Here is a 22,672-nt window from a genome sequence, read left to right as displayed (position 1 = left end):
TCAAAACACTACAATAAAACACACTACAATAAAACACTACAATAAAACACACTACAATAAAACACTACAATAAAACACACTACAATAAAACACTACAATAAATCACACTACAATAAAACACTACAATAAAACACACTTCAATAAAACACACTACAATAAAACACTACAATAAAACACACTACAATAAAACACACTACAATAAAACACTACAATAAAACACACTACAATAGAACACTACAATAAAACACACTACAATACAACACTACCATAAAACACTACAATAAAACACACTACAATAAAACACTACAATAAAACACACTACAATAACACACTACAATAAAACACTACAATAAAACACACTACAATAAAACACTACAATAAAACACACTTCAAAACACTACAATAAAACACACTACAATAAAACACTACAAGAAAACACACTACAATAAAACACTACAATAAAACACACTACACTAAAACACACTACAATAAAACACTACAATAAAACAAACAATAGAACACTACAATAAAAACACTACAATACAATAAAACACTACAATAAAACACACTACAATAAAACACTACAATAAATCACACTACAATAAAACACACTACAATAAAACACACTACAATAAAACACTACAATAAAACACACTACAATAAAACACACTACAATAAAACACTACAATAAAACACACTACAATAGAACACTACAATAAAACACACTACAATACAACACTACCATAAAACACTACAATAAAACACACTACAATAAAACACTACAATAAAACACACTACAATAACACACTACAATAAAACACTACAATAAAACACACTACAATAAAACACTACAATAAAACACACTACAATAAAACACTACAATAAATCACACTACAATAAAACACTACAATAAAACACACTTCAATAAAACACACTACAATAAAACACTACAATAAAACACACTACAATAAAACACACTACAATAAAACACTACAATAAAACACACTACAATAGAACACTACAATAAAAGACACTACAATACAACACTACCATAAAACACTACAATAAAACACACTACAATAAAACACTACAATAAAACACACTACAATAACACACTACAATAAAACACTACAATAAAACACACTACAATAAAACACTACAGTAAAACACTACAATAAAACACTACAATATAACACACTACAATAAAACACTACAATATAACACACTACAATAAAACACTATAATAAAACACACTACAATAACACACTACAATAAAACACTACAATAAAACACACTACAATAAAACACTACAGTAAAACACTACAATAAAACACTACAATATAACACACTACAATAAAACACACTACAATAAAACACTACAGTAAAACACTACAATAAAACTACAATAAAACACACTACAATAACACACTACAATAAAACACTACAATAAAACACTACAATAAAACACTACAATAAAACACACTACAATAAAACACTACAATAAAACACACTACAATAACACACTACAATAAAACACACTACAATAACACACTACAATAAAACACTACAGTAAAACACTACAATAAAACACTACAATAAAACACACTACAATAAAACACTACAATAAAACACACTACAATAACACACTACAATAAAACACACTACAATAAAACACACTACAATAAAACACTACAGTAAAACACTACAATAAAACACACTACAATAACACACTACAATAAAACACTACAATAAAACACACTACAATAAAACACTACAATAAAACACTACAATAAAACTACAATATAACACACAACAATAAAACACACTACAATAAAACACAACAATAAAACACTACAATAACACACTACAATAAAACACTACAATAAAACACACTACAGTAAAACACTACAGTAAAACACTACAATAAAACACTACAATAAAACACTACAATAAAACACTACAATAAAACAGTACAATATAACACACTACAATAAAACACTACAATAAAACACTACAGTAAAACACTACAATAAAACACTACAATATAACACACTACAATAAAACACTACAATAAAACACTACAGTAAAACACTACAATAAAACACTACAATAAAACACTACAATAAAACACACTACAATAACACACTACAATAAAACACTACAATAAAACACACTACAATAAAACACTACAGTAAAACACTACAATAAAACACTACAATATAACACACTGCAATAAAACACTACAATATAACACACTACAATAAAACACTACAATATAACACACTACAATAAAACACTACAATATAACACACTACAATAAAACACTACAATATAACACACTACAATAAAACACTACAATAAAACACTACAATAAAACAGTACAATATAACACACTACAATAAAACACTACAATAAAACACTACAGTAAAACACTACAATAAAACACTACAATATAACACACTACAATAAAACACTACAATAAAACACTACAGTAAAACACTACAATAAAACACTACAATAAAACACTACAATAAAACACACTACAATAACACACTACAATATAACACTACAATAAAACACACTACAATAAAACACTACAGTAAAACACTACAATAAAACACTACAATATAACACACTGCAATAAAACACTACAATATAACACACTACAATAAAACACTACAATATAACACACTACAATAAAACACTACAATAAAACACTACAATATAACACACTACAATAAAACACTACAATAAAACACTACAATATAACACACTACAATAAAACACTACAATATAACACACTACAATAAAACACTACAATAAAACACTACAATATAACACACTACAATAAAACACTACAATATAACACACTACAATAAAACACTACAATATAACACACTACAATAAAACACTACAATAAAACACTACAATATAAAACACTACAATAAAACACTACAATATAACACACTACAATAAAACACTACAATAAAACACTACAATATAACACACTACAATAAAACACTACAATAAAACACTACAATATAAAACACTACAATAAAACACTACAATATAACACACTACAATAAAACACTACAATAAAACACTACAATATAACACACTACAATAGAACACACTGCAATAAAACACTACAATATAACACACTACAATAAAACACTACAATAAAACACTACAATATAACACACTACAATAGAACACTACAATATAACACACTACAATAAAACACTACAATAAAACACACTACAATAAAACACTACAGTAAAACACTACAATAAAACACTACAATATAACACACTGCAATAAAACACTACAATAAAACACTACAATATAACACACTACAATAAAACACTACAATATAACACACTACAATAAAACACTACAATATAACACACTACAATAAAACACTACAATAAAACACTACAATATAACACACTACAATAAAACACTACAATATAACACACTACAATAAAACACTACAATAAAACACTACAATATAACACACTACAATAGAACACTACAATATAACACACTACAATAAAACACTACAATATAACACACTACAATAAAACACTACAATATAACACACTACAATAAAACACTACAGTAAAACACTACAATAAAACACTACAATATAACACACTATAATAAAACACTACAATATAACACACTATAATAAAACACTACAATATAACACACTACAATAAAACACTACAATAAAACACACTACAATAACACACTACAATAAAACACTACAATATAACACACTACAATAAAACACTACAATATAACACACTACAATAAAACACTACAATATAACACACTACAATAAAACACTACAATAAAACACACTACAATAACACACTACAATAAAACACTACAATAAAACACTACAATAAAACACTACAATATAACACACTACAATAAAACACTACAATATAACACACTACAATAAAACACTACAATATAACACAGTACAATCAGTGTGCTTGTCCTCAGCCGCCATTGTTATTCCTCCAGTATGGAAGAAACAACGACACAACAAAGTCGTGAATTAAGTCGTGCACAAAATACTCTCCGCTGTCGTTACTCATTTTAATGTCACATTTACATTTACCATTTACATGTTTAACAAGACTTTCAGTATTTACACTTTACACATGGAAAGTGTGTGTGTGTGTGTGTGTGTGTGTGTGTGTGTACTCACCTAATTGTACTCACCTAATTGTGGTTACAGGGGTCGAACTCAGCTCCTGGCCCCGCCTCTTCACTGATCGCTACTGGGTCCTCTCTCTCTCTGCTTCCTGAGCTTTGTCATACCTCTTCTTAAAACTATGTATGGTTCCTGCCTCCACTACTTCACTTGCTAGGCTATTCCACTTGCTGACAACTCTATGACTGAAGAAATACTTCCTAACGTCCCTGTGACTCGTCTGAGTCTTCAGCTTCCAGTTGTGACCCCTTGTCCCTGTGTCCCCTCTCTGGAACATCCTATCTCTGTCCACCTTGTCTATTCCCCGCAGTATCTTGTATGTCGTTATCATGTCTCCCCTGACCCTTCTGTCCTCCAGTGTCGTCAGTCCGATTTCCCTTAACCTTTCCTCGTACGACATTCCCTTGAGCCCTGGGACTAGCCTTGTTGCAAACCTTTGTACTTTCTCTAACTTCTTGACGTGCTTGACCAGGTGTGGGTTCCAGACTGGTGCTGCATACTCCAGTATGGGCCTAACATACACAGTGTACAGTGTCTTGAACGATTCCTTATTAAGGTATCGGAACGCTATTCTCAGGTTTGCCAGACGCCCGTATGCTGCAGCAGTTATTTGGTTGATGTGTGCCTCCGGTGATGTGCTCGGTGTTATGGTCACACCAAGGTCTTTCTCCCTGAGTGAGGTCTGTAGTCTTTGTCCACCTAGCCTATACTCTGTCTGCGGTCTTCTTTGCCCCTCCCCAATCTTCATGACTTTGCATTTGGTTGGATTGAATTCGAGAAGCCAGTTACTGGACCACATGTCCAGCCTGTCCAGGTCTCTTTGCAGTCCTGCCTCATCCTCATCCAATTTAATTCTTCTCATCAACTTCACATCATCTGCGAACAGGGACACTTCAGAGTCTATTCCTTCCACCATGTCGTTCACATATATCAAAAATAGCACTGGTCCTAGAACTGACCCCTGTGGGACCCCGCTCGTCACAGGCGCCCACTGTGATACCTCTTCACGTACCATGACTCGTTGTTGCCTCCCTGTCAGGTATTACCTGATCCATTGCAGTGCCCTCCCTGTTACATGCGCCTGATCCTCCAGCTTCTGCACTAATCTCTTGTGGGGAACTGTGTCAAAGGCCATCCTGCAGTCTAGGAAAAAGCAATCTACCCACCCCTCTCTCTCGTGTCTTACTTCTGTTACCTTGTCATAAAACTCCAGGAGGTTTGTGATACAAGATTTGCCTTCCATGAACCCATGCTGGTTTTCATTTATAATCTTGTTCCTTTCCAGGTGTTCGACCACTCTCCTCCTGATAATCTTCTCCATGGCTTTGCACACAATACATGTCAGAGACACAGGTCTGTAGTTTAGCGCCTCGTTTCTGTTTCCTTTATTAAATATGGGGACTACATTAGCCGTCTTCCACTTCTCAGGTAGTTGCCCAGTTTCAAGGGATGTGTTGAAGATTGTGGTTAGAGGCACGCACAGCATCTCTGCTCCTTCTCTAAGGACCCATGGGGAGATGTTGTCCGTTCCCATCGCCTTGAAGTGTCAAGGTCACTTAGGAGCTTCTTCACCTCCTCCTCAGTTGTTCGTATGTCATCCAACGCCTGTTGGTATATTCCCTCTTGATGTTCCCTTCTGTGCTGTCTTCCCACAACCCTTCCTGTCTCTACTGTATAAACTTCCTTAAATCTCCTGTTCAGCTCCTCACATACCTCCTGATCATTTCTTGTGAGTTCTCCACCTTCTGTCCTTAATCTGATCACCTGGTATTTGACTGTTGTCTTCCTCCTGATGTGGCTATACAACAATTTCGGGTCAGTCTTGATTCTCGATGCTATGTCATTTTCATACTGTCGCTGGGCCTCCCTCCTTACCTGTGCATACTCATTCCTGGCTCTGCGACTGATCTCCCTATTTTCGTGTGTTCTCTGCCTTCTGTACTTTTTCCATTCTCTATTGCACCTTGTTTTTGCCTCCTTACACCGTCGGGTAAACCAGGGGTTCGTTCTGGTCTTCCCGTTGTTACTGTTGCCCTTGGGAATAAACTTTTCCACTGCCTCCTTGCATTTTGTTGTTACATATTCCATCATTTCATTTACTGGCTTTCCTGCCAGTTCTCTGTCCCACTGGACCTCCCGCAGGAAGTTCTTCAACCCTATGTAGTCCCCTCTTTTATAGTCAGGCTTTTCCCATTCAACTCCTGTTATTCTCTCCACTTGCAACTCTACTATGTATTCAAAGCACAGAACCACGTGGTCGCTAGCTCCTAGGGGACTCTCATACTTGATGTCCTCAATGTCTGCGCTGCCCAGGGTGAACACAAGGTCCAACCTTGCTGGTTCATCCTCCCCTCTCACTCTGGTAGTGTCCTTAACATGTTGGTGCATGAGGTTTTCCAGCACCACGTCCAACATCCTGGCTCTCCATGTTTCGGGCCCCCCATGTGGCTCCAGGTTTTCCCAGTCAATCTCCCTGTGGTTGAAATCCCCCATAACCAGCAACTTTGCTCTGCTGGTGTGTGTGTGTGTGGTGTGTGTGTGTGTGTGTGTGTGTGTGTGTGTGTGTGTGTGTGTGTGTGTGTGTGTGGTGTGTGTGGTGTGTGTGTGTGTGTGTGTGTGTGTGTGTGTGTGTGTGTGTGTGTGTGTGTGTGTGTGTGTGGTGTGTGTGTGTGTGTGTGTGTGTGTGTGTGTGTGTGTGTATGTGTGTGTGTGGTGTGTGGTGTGTGGTGTTTGGTGTGTGGTGTGTGTGTGTATGTATGTGTGTGTGTGGTGTGTTGTGTGTGTGGTGTGTGGTGTGTGGTGTGTGGTGTGTGTTTGTGTGTGTGTGTGGGGGGTGTGTGTGTGTGTGTGTGTGTGTGTGTGTGTGTGTGTGTGTGTGTGTGTGTGTGTGTGTGTGTGTGTGTGTCGCTTGATATATACACAAGACTTGCTACGTAATTTCAAGCTGAAGTGATTTTTATTATTATGACGCTGCGAGGAGAGAGTTTAGACCTCCAGTGACAACACTGTCAAAACACACACACACACACACACACACACACACACACACACACACACACACACACACACACACACACTCACACACACACACACACACACACTCACACACACACACGTAGTGTAGTGGGTCACAAGCGTCAGGCTCCGAGAATCTTAGTGCTTTTAGGGCGTGTTTTAGCAGCTAGAAGCAACCAGTGTTAGTGACAACGTCAGTGAACAACCCTACAAGTGATAACCAAAGCATTAGCAATAATAAATAAAGTAAAGGCGAGAGAAAGCCTGAAATTATACAACAAAATTTCAAAGTGCCAGTTCGTTGAGGCCTAGTTGGCACTTGTTGCCACATTGTTACAAATATACAAAGTACAAAATGAGTGACTAAAGAGAAAATATCAAATAGTATTAAGAGAGGTTGGCTAACGACAAACTGTGATGTAGCACACAGCGTGAACAAGCTAGCCAGAAAGGGGATATATATATATATATATATATATATATATATATATATATATATATATATATATATATATATATATATATATATATATATATATATATATATATATATATATATATATATACATATACATAAAAATATATATAAGCAGAGGTGGTGGCAGCAGTAGGCCTGAGGAAATAGCGCCGCCATAACAGGTTGGGTGTCATCTCAAATAAGAAGTGTACTTACCAAAAGTGAAGTGTAAATTATAAAAGTAGCAGTATACAAGCGATAAGTGTGGTAAATGAGGACTCAAAAGGGCAACAAGAAAAGAATAGCTGAAGAAGTCAGCGGCGGAAGGGCGAGGTGCACGAGTCATCTTACAGCGAGCATCGTACAGCAAGCATCGTACATCAGGCATCTGGATGGACGTCCCCTCTGAGGAGTAACGTACAAATCACCTGTTTGTGGTTGGCGGGAAGTTTTGAGTGGTAGAGCCGGCCCTACGATCACTGGTAGCTGGCTATCACAAACCCTGCTCCAGAGGGATTATCATACACACAACACCTAGCAGTAGTAGGAAGATAAAATTTGTAGGAGCAAGGAATAGGCAGGAGGATTAAGTCGTGGCTAATGGGACCACAGCCCTGACAACAGTTTCGAGAGATAATGTTTTAGGACACAAAGACAGTACAATCTGAGAAGCAAGTATTGGGTACACATGTAGTAAAAGGTAGTACATAACTGGGTGAAAGAATGACTTGTTAACACACGCTAGTATTATAATTATTAGAATTACTCTCAGTGTTAATGGTATCTTATTAGTGTTACGGATACACAGAGGTGAATTGTATTTCTGGGACATATAAACAACTGACGTGCTCACACACACACACGCGCGCACACACATACACTCGGGGCCAGGAGCTGAGTCTCGACCCCTGAAACTACAACTAGGTGAGTACACACAGCTGATCCTTGGAATTTGACCGCGTCCCCTCACCCCCCCCCACACCTTGCCCTCCCCCACAGACCTTTCCCCTCCCCTGCTCTTGCCTTCACTCCCTCCTCCCTCCTATCTTTCCCTCTCCCCCTCCCTCGCGTTTCTCTCTCTCATAGCCTTTTTCCCTCCCCTTCCCCCTACTCTGTCTTTCTCTCTCTCTCTCTCTCTCTCTCTCTCTCTCTCACTCCCATAACCCTATCTCTCACCCTCCTCTCTCTCTATAGGCCTCTCTCTCCATCTCTCCATTTCTCTCTCTCATAGCCTTTTCCCTCACCCTTCTTTCTCCCTCTCCCTCTCTTTCTCCCTCTCTCTACCCTTTCTCTCCCCCCTCACATCTCTCTCTCTCTCCCCCTTGGTCTTATCCCTCACCCCCATACTCTCTCCTCTCTCTCCCTCTTTCTACCCTTTCTCTCTCCTCTCTCTCCATCTTTCTACCCTTTCTCTCTCCCCCTCGCACCCTCTCCCTCCTCTAGCCTTCTGTCTGTGGTAAAAAAAAAAAAAAAAAAAAAAATGGGTGGCCCTAGAGGACGGAAAACCAGAGATCTGGTAGACGAACCAGGGAGGAAAGACTGAGAGTTAGAGCTCCAAAAAAGGGAGGAAGAGTGGGGAAGGAAGATAGTAGAGCTTGGTAAGAAAATGGAGGAGCGGATAGCTGAAGAGTGCAGGAAGTGGGAAGTACAGATCTTAGCAGCAGAAGCTAGGATACAGTGCTTAGAAGAGAAACTGCAAAGCCTGAAACAGATTAGAGAGACAAATGACAATTCAGATGTGACATCAGGAAATTCAATGTCAGGCACAGACAAGGGGATGGTAAGCAACAACGGAGACATGCAGTACACGAAGGCCCTATCAGACCCACGTGGGGTCAGGGAAAAGACGAGGAGCACACTAAGATCAAATGATAGGTCCGAAGACAATGAAGGTATGCTATATGCAGAGATTCTAACAGCCAACTGCAGTAGCAAGGGACAGCTGGTCATGAAAGACGGTTCACTGAGAATAGAAGTTTCAGATATGACAGGGACTGAAGGCAAGAACATGTCAATGGAAGGAAATAAAATGCCTCAGAGGAAGCAGATGGAGACTCAGTGGGAGGAGGAAAGGGCGAGGTCAGTTTTTGTGTACAGGCTCCAAGAAGCCAAGGGGGACAACTTTGAAGAAATAAAACAGGAGGCGAAAAAAATGATTGAAGGCATCATGAAAACAATAGGTGAGGGCGATGTGACCCAGGTGACAAATTTTCAGAGAATTGGGTGGTTTGCAAGTGGAAGGATACTGCCTGTCAGAGTAACTTTCAAGGAAGAATCAGTTCGAACCAGGATTCTGCAAGAGAAAGCAAGACTGAGGGACAAACAGGGGTACCAAAGAGTATACCTCGACCGCGACAGAACACAAGAAGAAAGGACTACACTGAAAGAGAGGGTACAGAGACGCAAGGAGGAACGAGAGGCAATGACGAAAATGAGCAGGACCCAGACACAGGAGGAAGGGCAAACACACCCCACAGAATCTCCCACCAAAAGACTCCAACCGCGACATTCCCAACGCAACTGAGCAACCTATACTACAACCCACTCACTGTTCCCTCTGCCACCAACCCCCATATCACAAACCTCACCCCAACAGCTGTCCCTTATGGGCATTCTGACCCCACCCCCATCATCACAAACCCCACCTACACCACAGCCCCATATAGGCCCCCACCAAGGCTCTCGCTCCCCCAACCCCAATATTCTTGCATGACCACAATGATAGAAAAGAAACTGAAAGTTTGGTACACAAACGCGGATGGAATAACGAATAAACATGAGGAGTGGAACGAAAGAATCAGTGAAAAATCCCCAGACATCATAGCAGTCACAGAAACAAAACTCGCTGAGACAATAACAGACACAATCTTCCCAACGGGATATCAGATCCTGAGGAAAGATAGAAGGAGTAGAGGGGGAGGAGGGGTTGCACTGCTCATAAAACACCGATGGGGATTTGGGGAAATGGAAGGCATGGACATGATTGGAGAAAGAGACTACATTGTAGGTACAATTCAGTCCGGAGAACATAAAGTAGTCATTGGAGTGATGTATAACCCACCACAGAACTGCAGGAGGCCAAGAGAGGAGTACGAAGAAAACAACAGGGTGATGGTGGACACACTGGCTGAGGTGGCAAGAAGAGCTCACTCGAGCAGAGCAAAGTTACTGGTAATGGGCGATTTCAACCACAGGGAGATCGACTGGGAAAACCTGGAGCCACATGGGGGTCCCGAAACATGGAGAGCCAAGATGATGGATGTGGTACTTGAAAACCTCATGCATCAACATGTCAGGGACACAACCAGAGAGAGAGGGGAGGATGAGCCAGCAAGACTGGATCTTGTGTTCACCCTGAGCAGTTCAGACATTGAGGACATCACTTACGAGAGGCCCCTTGGAACTAGCGATCACGTGGTTCTGAGTTTTGATTATATAGTAGAGTTACAAGTGGAGAAGGTAACAGGAACTGAAGGGGACAGGCCAAACTATAAAAGGGGGGACTACACAGGTATGAGAAACTTCCTGCAGGAGGTTCAGTGGGACAGAGAAATGGTAGGAAAATCAGTAAACGAGATGATGGAATATGTGGCAACAAAGTGCAAGGAGGCAGAGGAAAGTTTTGTTCCCAAGGGAAACAGAAATAATAGGAAGACCAAAACGAGTCCTTGGTTTACCCGAAGGTGTAGGGAGGCAAAAACTAAGTGCAACAGAGAATGGAAAAGGTACAGGAGGCATAGGACCCAGGAAAACAAGGAGATTAGTAGAAGAGCCAGAAACGAGTATGCACAGATAAGGAGGGAGGCCCAGCGACAGTATGAAAACGACATAGCATCGAAAGTCAAATCTGACCCGAAACTGCTGTATAGCCACATTAGGAGGAAGACAACAGTCAAGGACCAGGTGATAAGGCTGAGGAAAGAAGGTGGAGAACTCACAAGAAATGATCAAGAGGTATGTGAGGAGCTCAACACGAGATTTAAGGAAGTATTTACAGTAGAGACAGGAAGGACTCTGGGGGGACAGACCAGATGGGTACACCAGCAAGGAATACACCAACAAGTGTTGGCCGACATACATACAGATGAGGAGGAGGTGAAGAAACTGCTAAGGGACATCGATACCTCAAAGGCAGTGGGACCGGACAACATCTCCCCGTGGGTCCTTAGAGAGGGAGCAGATATGTTGTGCGTGCCACTTACCACAATCTTCAACACGTCCCTGGAAACTGGGCAACTACCTGAGGTATGGAAGACGGCAAATGTAGTTCCCATTTTTAAAAAAGGAGACAGAAAAGAGGCACTAAACTATAGACCTGTGTCATTGACGTGTATAGTATGCAAAATTATGGAGAAGATTATCAGGAGGAGAGTGGTGGAGCACCTGGAACGGAACAAGAGTATAAATGCCAACCAGCACGGATTCACAGAAGGCAAATCCTGTGTCACAAACCTTCTGGAGTTTTATGATAAAATAACAGAAGTAAGACACGAGAGAGAGGGGTGGGTTGATTGCATCTTCTTGGACTGCAAGAAGGCCTTTGACACAGTTCCTCACAAGAGATTAGTGCAGAAGCTAGAGCATCAGGCGCATATAACAGGAAGGGCACTGCAATGGATCAGAGAATACCTGACAGGGAGGCAACAACGAGTCATGGTACGTAATGATGTATCACAGTGGGCACCTGTGACGAGCGGGGTCCCACAGGGGTCGGTCCTAGGACCAGTGCTATTTTTGGTATATGTGAACGACATGATGGAAGGGTTAGACTCAGAAGTGTCCCTGTTTGCAGATGATGTGAAGTTAATGAGGAGAATTAAATCTGATGAGGACCAGGCAGGACTTCAAAGAGACCTGGACAGACTGGACACCTGGTCCAGCAAATGGCTTCTCGAATTTAATCCTGCCAAATGCAAAGTCATGAAGATAGGGGAAGGACACAGAAGACCACAGACAGAGTATAGGCTAGGTGGCCAAAGACTGCAAACCTCACTCAAGGAGAAAGATCTTGGGGTGAGTATAACACCGAGCATGTCTCCGGAAGCACACATCAATCAGATAACTGCTGCAGCATATGGGCGCCTGGCAAACCTGAGAACAGCATTCCGATACCTTAGTAAGGAATCGTTCAAGATATTGTACAGCGTGTATGTCAGGCCCATACTGGAGTATGCAGCACCTGTTTGGAACCCGCACTTGATAAAGCACGTCAAGAAACTAGAGAAAGTACAAAGGTTTGCCACAAGGTTAGTTCCAGAGCTAAGGGGAATGTCCTATGAAGAAAGATTAAGGGAAATCGGCCTGACGACACTGGAGGACAGGAGGGTCAGGGGAGACATGATAACGACATATAAAATACTGCATGGAATAGACAAGGTGGACAAAGACAGGATGTTCCAGGGAGGGGACACAGAAACAAGAGGCCACAATTGGAAGTTGAAGACACAAATGAGTCAGAGAGATATTAGGAAGTATTTCTTCAGTCATAGAGTTGTAAGGCAGTGGAATAGCCTAGAAAATGACGTAGTGGAGGCAGGAACCATACACAGTTTTAAGACGAGGTTTGATAAAGCTCATGGAGCGGGGAGAGAGAGGACCCAGTAGCAACCGTTGAAGAGGCGGGGCCAGGAGCTAAGACTCGACCCCTGCAACCACAAATAGGTGAGTACACAGGGAGCAGAGGCACTATGTGTGCCATTAGCACCACTAACAGCAGCCTTCAATACATCTATCGAAACTGGGCAACTACACTAGATGTGGAAGACAGCAAATGAAGTCCTAGTCTTTAAGAAAGGAGACAGACAGGCAGCATTAAACTACAGACCAATGTCACTGACATGTTGCAAAGTCGTGGAGAAGCTTATCAGGAGGAGAGTGGTGGAGCACCCAGAAAGGACTGAGCTTATACACGATAACCAGAACGGTTTCAGGAGGGGAATCTTGTGTCACTAACCTACTGGAGTTTTACGACAAGGTGATAGCAGTAAGGCAGGAGAGAAAGGAAGGGGAAGGGGTGGGTAGACTACATTTTCTTGTTCTATAAGAAGGCTTTTCTCACAGTTCCACAGAAAAGATTAGTGTAAAACCTCTAGGAGCAGGCAGGAATAAAAGGAAAGGCATTGCAATGAATCAGAGAATACCTGACCAGAAGGAAACATTGAGTGATGGTACGTGACGAGGTGTCAGAGTGGGCGCCTGTGACGAGCGGGGTTCCACAAGGGTCAATCCTAGGGCCGGTGCTGTTTCTGGTATATGTGAATGGCATGACGGAAGGGACAGATTCAGAAGTATTCCTGTTTGCAGACGACATGAAGCTAGTGCGGAGAATTCAAGTGGATGAGGGTCAGGCAGGAATTCAAAGGGATCTGGACAGGCTGCATTCCTGGTCTAGCAACTGGCTCCTAGAGTTTAACTCCGCCAAGTGCAAAGTCATAGAGATTGGGGAAGTGCAAAGAAGACGGCAAAGTACAGGCTAAGTGGCCAAACCTCATTCAAGGGAAAAGATCTTCGGATGAGTTTAATACCGAGCACATCTCCTGAGGCGCACATCACCCAAATAACTGCTGCAGCATATGGACGCCTGGTAAACCTAAGACTAGCGTTTCGACACCTGGGCAAGGAATCGTTCAAGATTCTGTACACCGTGTACGTCAGGCCCATATTGGAGTATGAAGCACCAGTCTGGAACCCACACCTGGTCAAGAACGTCAAGAAATTTGAGAAAGTGCAAAGGTTTACAACAAGACTAGTCTCGGAGCTAAGGGGTATGTTCTACGAGGAGAGGTTAAGGGAGCTCAACCTGACGACACAGGAGGACAAGAGGGATAGCGGGAACATGATAGCAACATATAAAATGCTGAGAGAAATTGACAAGGTGGGTAGGGACAGGATGTTTCAGAGATGGGACACAGCAACAAGGGGTCACAACTGGAAACTAAAGACTCAGATGAGTCACTGAGATGTTAGGAAGTATTTCTTCAGTTGTCAGTAAGTGGAAAAATCAGGAGAGTGATGTAGTGGAGGCAGGATCCATACATAGCTTTTAGAAGAGATAGGATAAAGCTCATGGAGCAGGAAGAGAGTGGACCTAGTAGCGACCAGCGAAGAGGCGGGGCTAGAAGCTGTGACTTGACCCTTGCAACTACAATTAGGTGAATACACACACACAAAGAAAACTCTCTCTCTCTCTCTCTCTCTCTCTCTCTCTCTCTCTCTCTCTCTCTCTCTCTCTCGGCAATTAACCTACTCTGGTTAATAATCCAATGTCTCCAGCACTTTCCATTAGCCAGAGAGAGATAATTTAGATATTCTCCAGCACTGGCGTATCGGAGAGCTCCTTGAAGTTCCTTCTTCGTTTGCGGGTAAGGAATATTAAACTTCTTGCTGCTAGCAGGAGGGTACCTGAGTCTGGCCTTGTGTTGCTGTTACCTGTGTTGTGGGACCTACGTAGTGTCTTAAATGTTTACGTTCCACTGCCTGGTTTACTGAGAGAGAGAGAGAGAGAGAGAGAGAGACAGACAGACAGACAGACAGACAGACAGAGTGAGAGAGAGAGAAACAGGATCCGTAAGAATGAACAGGATCCACTCAGATTTTACGGCTGGCGCCACGAGAGCTGACGACAGTCTGGGCGTAATAGGATGGTCGTTGTATGACCCATACGAGTTTGCCGCATATATATATGTGTGTGTATATCCCTAATAATAATAATTACGCAGTGCGGAGTGAAATCTTAATAAATTTTTTCCACAATTTTGTTTTTAGACTACGTTTCGGTCTCTTCTGGACAATCATCAGGACGCATAATTAGGAAATTCTGCATTTAGAACAAAAGTCATCAGGCCGGTGATAGTCCTTTTGAAATCACTTGTTATCTCTAGGCTGGAAAATTTCTGTGAGTTAATATCCCTTTTAAGGCTGGCGAAATTATAGACCAAGAGAATGTCCAGAGAACCTTCACTTCTCATATATGCACAGTCAAGCGCCTAAATAGCTTTTTCAAACAAAAAAAAAGAAAGCAGGAGAGAGAGATACCTTATAAGTTACTCCTGGAAAATCCTAGAGGAACTGATCCCAAATCTGCACACAGAAATCCCTTAATAAAATAACTCGGCAGACACAAATGTAGGGGACCCAAGACTTTTCAACAGCCTCCCATTATTCATAGGGTTGATTATCAACAGACCCCTTCCCCCCCTGGGTGTCTTCAGGAAGTCGATAGGTTCATCAAGACAGTTGCTGATCAGCCGGACTGTGTTGCAAACACTGCGGCTAGCACGAATAACCTAGTCGATTAAGCCTGTTCTGTGACCGGGCCGCGGGGGTATTGACTTCACGATCACTCTCTCAGGTAAAAGGTAACTCTTAATCCAGATGGGAGGAGGGAAGGGCTCTTGGTCCAAGGAATTTAAGGCGTCCTCTTTCTCGGACCGGATCTCATTATCTTCTATTCCTTTGGCGCTGTTACCCAATAATAATATTAATAATAATAATAATAATACACGTAATAATAATAATAATAATAATAATAATAATAATAATAATAATAATAATAATAATAATAATAATAATAAAAAAGTAAACGGGACTCGTTATATATTTTGTATGTAATATAACTGGTGTTAATGTACCTGTATGACTCGAGAAAGAAATCCCCGTATCTCATAACCTCAGCCCTCTCTACCTCAGAGTACAAACACAAAGAGTACATCATGTGTTTTTGATTCAGCAGATCAGGGAAAAAGGAATTAATGTACAATTGTTATGGATTCCATCACACATTGGATGTTATGGATTCAATCACACATTGGATGTTATGGATTCAATCACACATTGGATGTTATGGATTCAATCACACATTGGATGTTATGGATTCAATCACACATTGGATGTTATGGATTCCATCACACATTGGATGTTATGGATTCCATCACACATTGGATGTTATGGATTCCATCACACATTGGATGTTATGGATTCCATCACACATTGGATGTTATGGATTCCATCACACATTGGATGTTATGGATTCCATCACACACATTGGATGTTATGGATTCCATCACACACATTGGATGTTATGGATTCCATCACACACATTGGATGTTATGGATTCCATCACACACATTGGATGTTATGGATTCCATCACACATTGGATGTTATGGATTCCATCACACACATTGGATGTTATGGATTCCATCACACATTGGATGTTATGGATTCCATCACACACATTGGATGTTATGGACATTGGATGTTATGGATTCCATCACACATTGGATGTTATGGATTCAATCACACATTGGATGTTATGGATTCCATCCATTGGATGTTATGGATTCCATCACACATTGGATGTTATGGATTCATTGGATGTTATGGATTCCATCACACATTGGATGTTATGGATTCCATCCATCATCACACATTGGATGTTATGGATTCCATCACACATTGGATGTTATGGATTCCATCACACATTGGATGTTATGGATTCCATCACACACATTGGATGTTATGGATTCCATCACACATTGGATGTTATGGATTCCATCACACATTGGATGTTATGGATTCCATCACACACATTGGATGTTATGGATTCCATCACACATTGGATTATTCCTTCTTGATAAAGTTGATATGTTAGCCAAGAAGAACACCCAGAAGGAGAATGTAGAATATAACAGTGTCTAGCATTAGGAATAATATTAGGAGATGAATAATAAAAACGAATGTTATAGGAATGCAATTAGAAGTCTGAGTAGATCTATAACCCACTATGATAATATAAACGCAAATAAATATCTTTATGGAGCAACTGACTGATGTTGTAGTGGCTAGGATTAAGCTTAGTAAGTTTATTCATGTATACCACAAATACAGTTACAGAGATTATCATACATAGCAGCATATGTGTAGAGAATCGGGCTTGGTTACTAGTACTTCTGACTTGGGAGAGACACAGATCATAATCAAAGCAAATGCGATGTGGCTAGTCCTATGGTCACTATCTTGAACACTTAATTGTCCACTTGTTGAGGAATATAGAGGTATACAGTATAATAGCCTATGTGACAAGTCAAGATATCTTATTAATAAAAATAATATACCGGATATATTAAGTAAATTTCTGAAATTTGCTTGTGACAGAAAAGTAAACTGTAGATATAAATCCAGATGTACTCCTGTTTAACCTTTTGAGGCCTAGTTCCTAGGCCTATTGTGTATCTATATGTTCTTGCACTCCGGTCTAGAGGCTGGATATGGGATGCACAATAAACTAGACATTTAGTCTGGAAAATATAAGTGTAATTCAGCTGTGGAGGGTTGAAGCCAGTCGGTAAAACCATTCACAGGTTTTTCAATAGAAAACTAATATCCCATTTTTTTTAAATTTGCACCAACAGAGATCAGAATTATTTCAGACTGACGTATAAAAAGTTTCAAGCCAGTCAGACGTGGCATTATCTAGTTATCCTTAAGAAACCATTATCTAAGAAAAAAAAAGGACTCTAAGTTTGAAGTGGACCAGAAGTTACTTTCTGAAGTTATCTGAAGTTTTCAAGTTGATCGGGTAACACTTTCTGAAGTTTTCAAGTTGATCGGGTAACACTTTCTGAAGTTTTCAAGTTGATCGGGTAACACTTTCTGAAGTTATCTGAAGTTTTCAAGTTGATCGGGTAACACTTTCTGAAGTTATCTGAAGTTTTCAAGTTGATCGGGTAACACTTTCTGAAGTTATCTGAAGTTTTCAAGTTGATCGGGTAACACTTTCTGAAGTTATCTGAAGTTTTCAAGTTGATCGGGTAACACTTTCTGAAGTTATCTGAAGTTTTCAAGTTGATCGGGTAACACTTTCTGAAGTTTTAAACAAAAATGTTATTGACAGCAGAGAAAAACTGAAGCGGTCACCTTAAGGTTTAGTTTCAGGGCAGGAGAGCTACAATGTTAGGGATCATGGAACACCCCAGGGAACACCCCAGGGAACACCCCAGGGAAGACCCCAGGGAAGACCCCAGGGAACACCCCAGGGAACACCCCAGGGAAGACCCCAGGGAACACCCCAGGGAACACCCCAGGGAACACCCCAGGGAACACCCCAGGGAACACCCCAGGGAAGACCCCAGGGAACACCCCAGGGAACACCCCAGGGAACACCCCAGGGAACACCCCAGGGAACACCCCAGGGAAGACCCCAGGGAAGACCCCAGGGAACACCCCAGGGAACACCCCAGGGAACACCCCAGGGAACACCCCAGGGAACACCCCAGGGAACACCCCAGGGAACACCCCAGGGAACACCCCAGGGAACACCCCAGGGAACACCCCAGGGAAGACCCCAGGGAAGACCCCAGGGAACACCCCAGGGAACACCCCAGGGAACACCCCAGGGAACACCCCAGGGAACACCCCAGGGAACACCCCAGGGAAGACCCCAGGGAAGACCCCAGGGAAGACCCCAGGGAAGACCCCAGGGAACACCCCAGGGAAGACCCCAGGGAACACCCCAGGGAACACCCCAGGGAAGACCCCAGGGAAGACCCCAGGGAACACCCCAGGGAAGACCCCAGGGAAGACCCCAGGGAACACCCCAGGGAACACCCCAGGGAACACCCCAGGGAAGACCCCAGGGAACACCCCAGGGAAGACCCCAGGGAAGACCCCAGGGAACACCCCAGGGAAGACCCCAGGGAACACCCCAGGGAACACCCCAGGGAAGACCCCAGGGAACACCCCAGGGAAGACCCCAGGGAAGACCCCAGGGAACACCCCAGGGAACACCCCAGGGAACACCCCAGGGAAGACCCCAGGGAAGACCCCAGGGAAGACCCCAGGGAACACCCCAGGGAAGACCCCAGGGAAGACCCCAGGGAACACCCCAGGGAAGACCCCAGGGACGACCCCAGGGTAGACCCCAGGGAACACCCCAGGGAAGACCCCAGGGAAGACCCCAGGGAACACCCCAGGGAAGACCCCAGGGAAGACCCCAGGGAACACCCCAGGGAACACCCCAGGGAACACCCCAGGGAACACCCCAGGGAACACCCCAGGGAAGACCCCAGGGAAGACCCCAGGGAACACCCCAGGGAAGACCCCATGGAACACCCCAGGGAAGACCCCAGGGAAGACCCCAGGGAACACTCCAGGGAACACTCCAGGGAAGACCCCAGGGAAGACCCCAGGGAACACTCCAGGGAACACCCCAGGGAAGACCCCAGGGAAGACCCCAGGGAAGACCCCAGGGAACACCCCAGGGAAGACCCCAGGGAACACCCCAGGGAACACCCCAGGGAACACCCCAGGGAAGACCCCAGGGAACACTCCAGGGAAGACCCCAGGGAAGACCCCAGGGAACACTCCAGGGAACACCCCAGGGAAGACCCCAGGGAAGACCCCAGGGAAGACCCCAGGGAACACCCCAGGGAAGACCCCAGGGAAGACCCCAGGGAACACTCCAGGGAAGACCCCAGGGAAGACCCCAGGGAACACCCCAGGGAACACCCCAGGGAAGACCCCAGGGAAGACCCCAGGGAACACTCCAGGGAAGACCCCAGGGAAGACCCCAGGGAAGACCCCAGGGAACACCCCAGGGAAGACCCCAGGGAAGACCCCAGGGAACACCCCAGGGAACACCCCAGGGAACACCCCAGGGAACACCCCAGGGAAGACCCCAGGGAAGACCCCAGGGAAGACCCCAGGGAAGACCCCAGGGAACACTCCAGGGAAGACCCCAGGGAAGACCCCATGGAACACTCCAGGGAACACCCCAGGGAAGACCCCAGGGAACACCCCAGGGAACACCCCAGGGAAGACCCCAGGGAAGACCCCAGGGAAGACCCCAGGGAAGACCCCAGGGAAGACCCCAGGGAACACTCCAGGGAACACCCCAGGGAAGACCCCAGGGAAGACCCCAGGGAAGACCCCAGGGAAGACCCCAGGGAACACTCCAGGGAACACCCCAGGGAACACCCCAGGGAAGACCCCAGGGAACACCCCAGGGAACACCCCAGGGAAGACCCCAGGGAACACCCCAGGGAACACCCCAGGGAACACCCCAGGGAAGACCCCAGGGAAGACCCCAGGGAACACTCCAGGGAATACCCCAGGGAAGACCCCAGGGAAGACCCCAGTGAACACCCCAGGGAACACCCCAGGGAACACCCCAGGGAACACCCCAGGGAAGACCCCAGGGAAGACCCCAGGGAAGACCCCAGGGAACACTCCAGGGAACACCCCAGGGAAGACCCCAGGGAACACCCCAGGGAACACCCCAGGGAAGACCCCAGGGAACACCCCAGGGAACACCCCAGGGAACACCCCAGGGAAGACCCCAGGGAAGACCCCAGGGAACACTCCAGGGAACACCCCAGGGAACACCCCAGGGAACACCCCAGGGAACACCCCAGGGAACACCCCAGGGAAGACCCCAGGGAAGACCCCAGGGAACACCCCAGGGAAGACCCCAGGGAAGACCCCAGGGAACACTCCAGGGAACACCCCAGGGAACACCCCAGGGAACACCCCAGGGAACACCCCAGGGAAGACCCCAGGGAACACCCCAGGGAACACCCCAGGGAACACCCCAGGGAACACTCCAGGGAACACCCCAGGGAACACCCCAGGGAAGGCCCCAGGGAACACCCCAGGGAACACCCCAGGGAACACCCCAGGGAAGACCCCAGGGAACACCCCAGGGAACACCCCAGGGAACACCCCAGGGAACACCCCAGGGAACACTAGGGAACACCCCAGGGAACACCCCAGGGAACACCCCAGGGAACACCCCAGGGAACACCCCAGGGAACACCCCAGGGAACACCCCAGGGAACACCCCAGGGAACACCCCAGGGAACACCCCAGGGAACACTAGGGAACACCCCAGGGAACACCCCAGGGAACACTAGGGAACACCCCAGGGAACACTAGGGAACACCCCAGGGAACACTAGGGAACACCCTAGGGAACATCCCAGGGAACACTAGGGAACACCCCAGGGAACACCCCAGGGAACACTAGGGAACACCCTAGGGAACACCCTAGGGAACACTAGGGAACACCCCAGGGAACACTAGGGAACACCCCAGGGAACACTAGGGAACACCCTAGGGAACACTAGGGAACACCCTAGGGAACACCCCAGGGAACACTAGGGAACACCCCAGGGAACACTAGGGAACACTAGGGAACACCCCAGGGAACACTAGGGAACACCCCAGGGAACACTAGGGAACACCATAGGGAACACCCCAGGGAACACTAGGGAACACCCCAGGGAACACTAGGGAACACCCAAGGGAACACCCAGGGAACACTAGGGAACACCCCAGGGAACACTAGGGAACACCCTAGGGAACACCCCAGGGAACACTAGGGAACACCCTAGGGAACACCCCAGGGAACACCCCAGGGAACACTAGGGAACACCCCAGGAAACACCCCAGGGAACACCCCAGGGAACACTAGGGAACACTCCAGGGAACACTCTAGGAAACACCCCAGGGAACACTAGGGAACACCCTAGGGAACACCCCAGGGAACACCCCAGGGAACACTAGGGAACATCCCAGGAAACACCCCAGGGAACACCCCAGGGAACACTAGGGAACACTCTAGGGAACACTCTAGGGAACACTAGGGAACACCCTAGGGAACACCCCAGGGAACACTAGGGAACACCCTAGGGAACACCCCAGGGAACACCCCAGGGAACACTAGGGAACACCCTAGGGAACACCCCAGGGAACACCCCAGGGAACACTAGGGAACACCCAGGAAACACCCCAGGGAACACCCCAGGGAACACTAGGGAACACCCCAGGAAACACCCCAGGGAACACCCCAGCGAACACCCCAGGCAACACCCCAGGGAACACCCCAGGAAACACCCCAGGGAACACCCCAGGGAACACCCCAGGGAACACCCCAGGGAACACCCCAGGGAACACTAGGGAACACCCCAGGGAACACC

General features: G+C 44.7%; 1 protein-coding gene across 4 annotated transcripts in view; it reads left to right on the top strand.

The window, feature by feature from the left end:
• LOC128702083 (adipokinetic hormone/corazonin-related peptide receptor variant I-like) overlaps window positions 1-22,672 on the top strand; it is a 276,924-nt gene that overhangs the window by 163,662 nt on the left and 90,590 nt on the right. The window lies entirely within an intron of this gene.

The sequence above is a fragment of the Cherax quadricarinatus genome, chromosome 83, assembly GCF_038502225.1.
Source record: "Cherax quadricarinatus isolate ZL_2023a chromosome 83, ASM3850222v1, whole genome shotgun sequence".
NCBI classification, from domain to species: domain Eukaryota; kingdom Metazoa; phylum Arthropoda; class Malacostraca; order Decapoda; family Parastacidae; genus Cherax; species Cherax quadricarinatus.
This window is presented reverse-complemented; position numbering and strand designations above follow the sequence as displayed.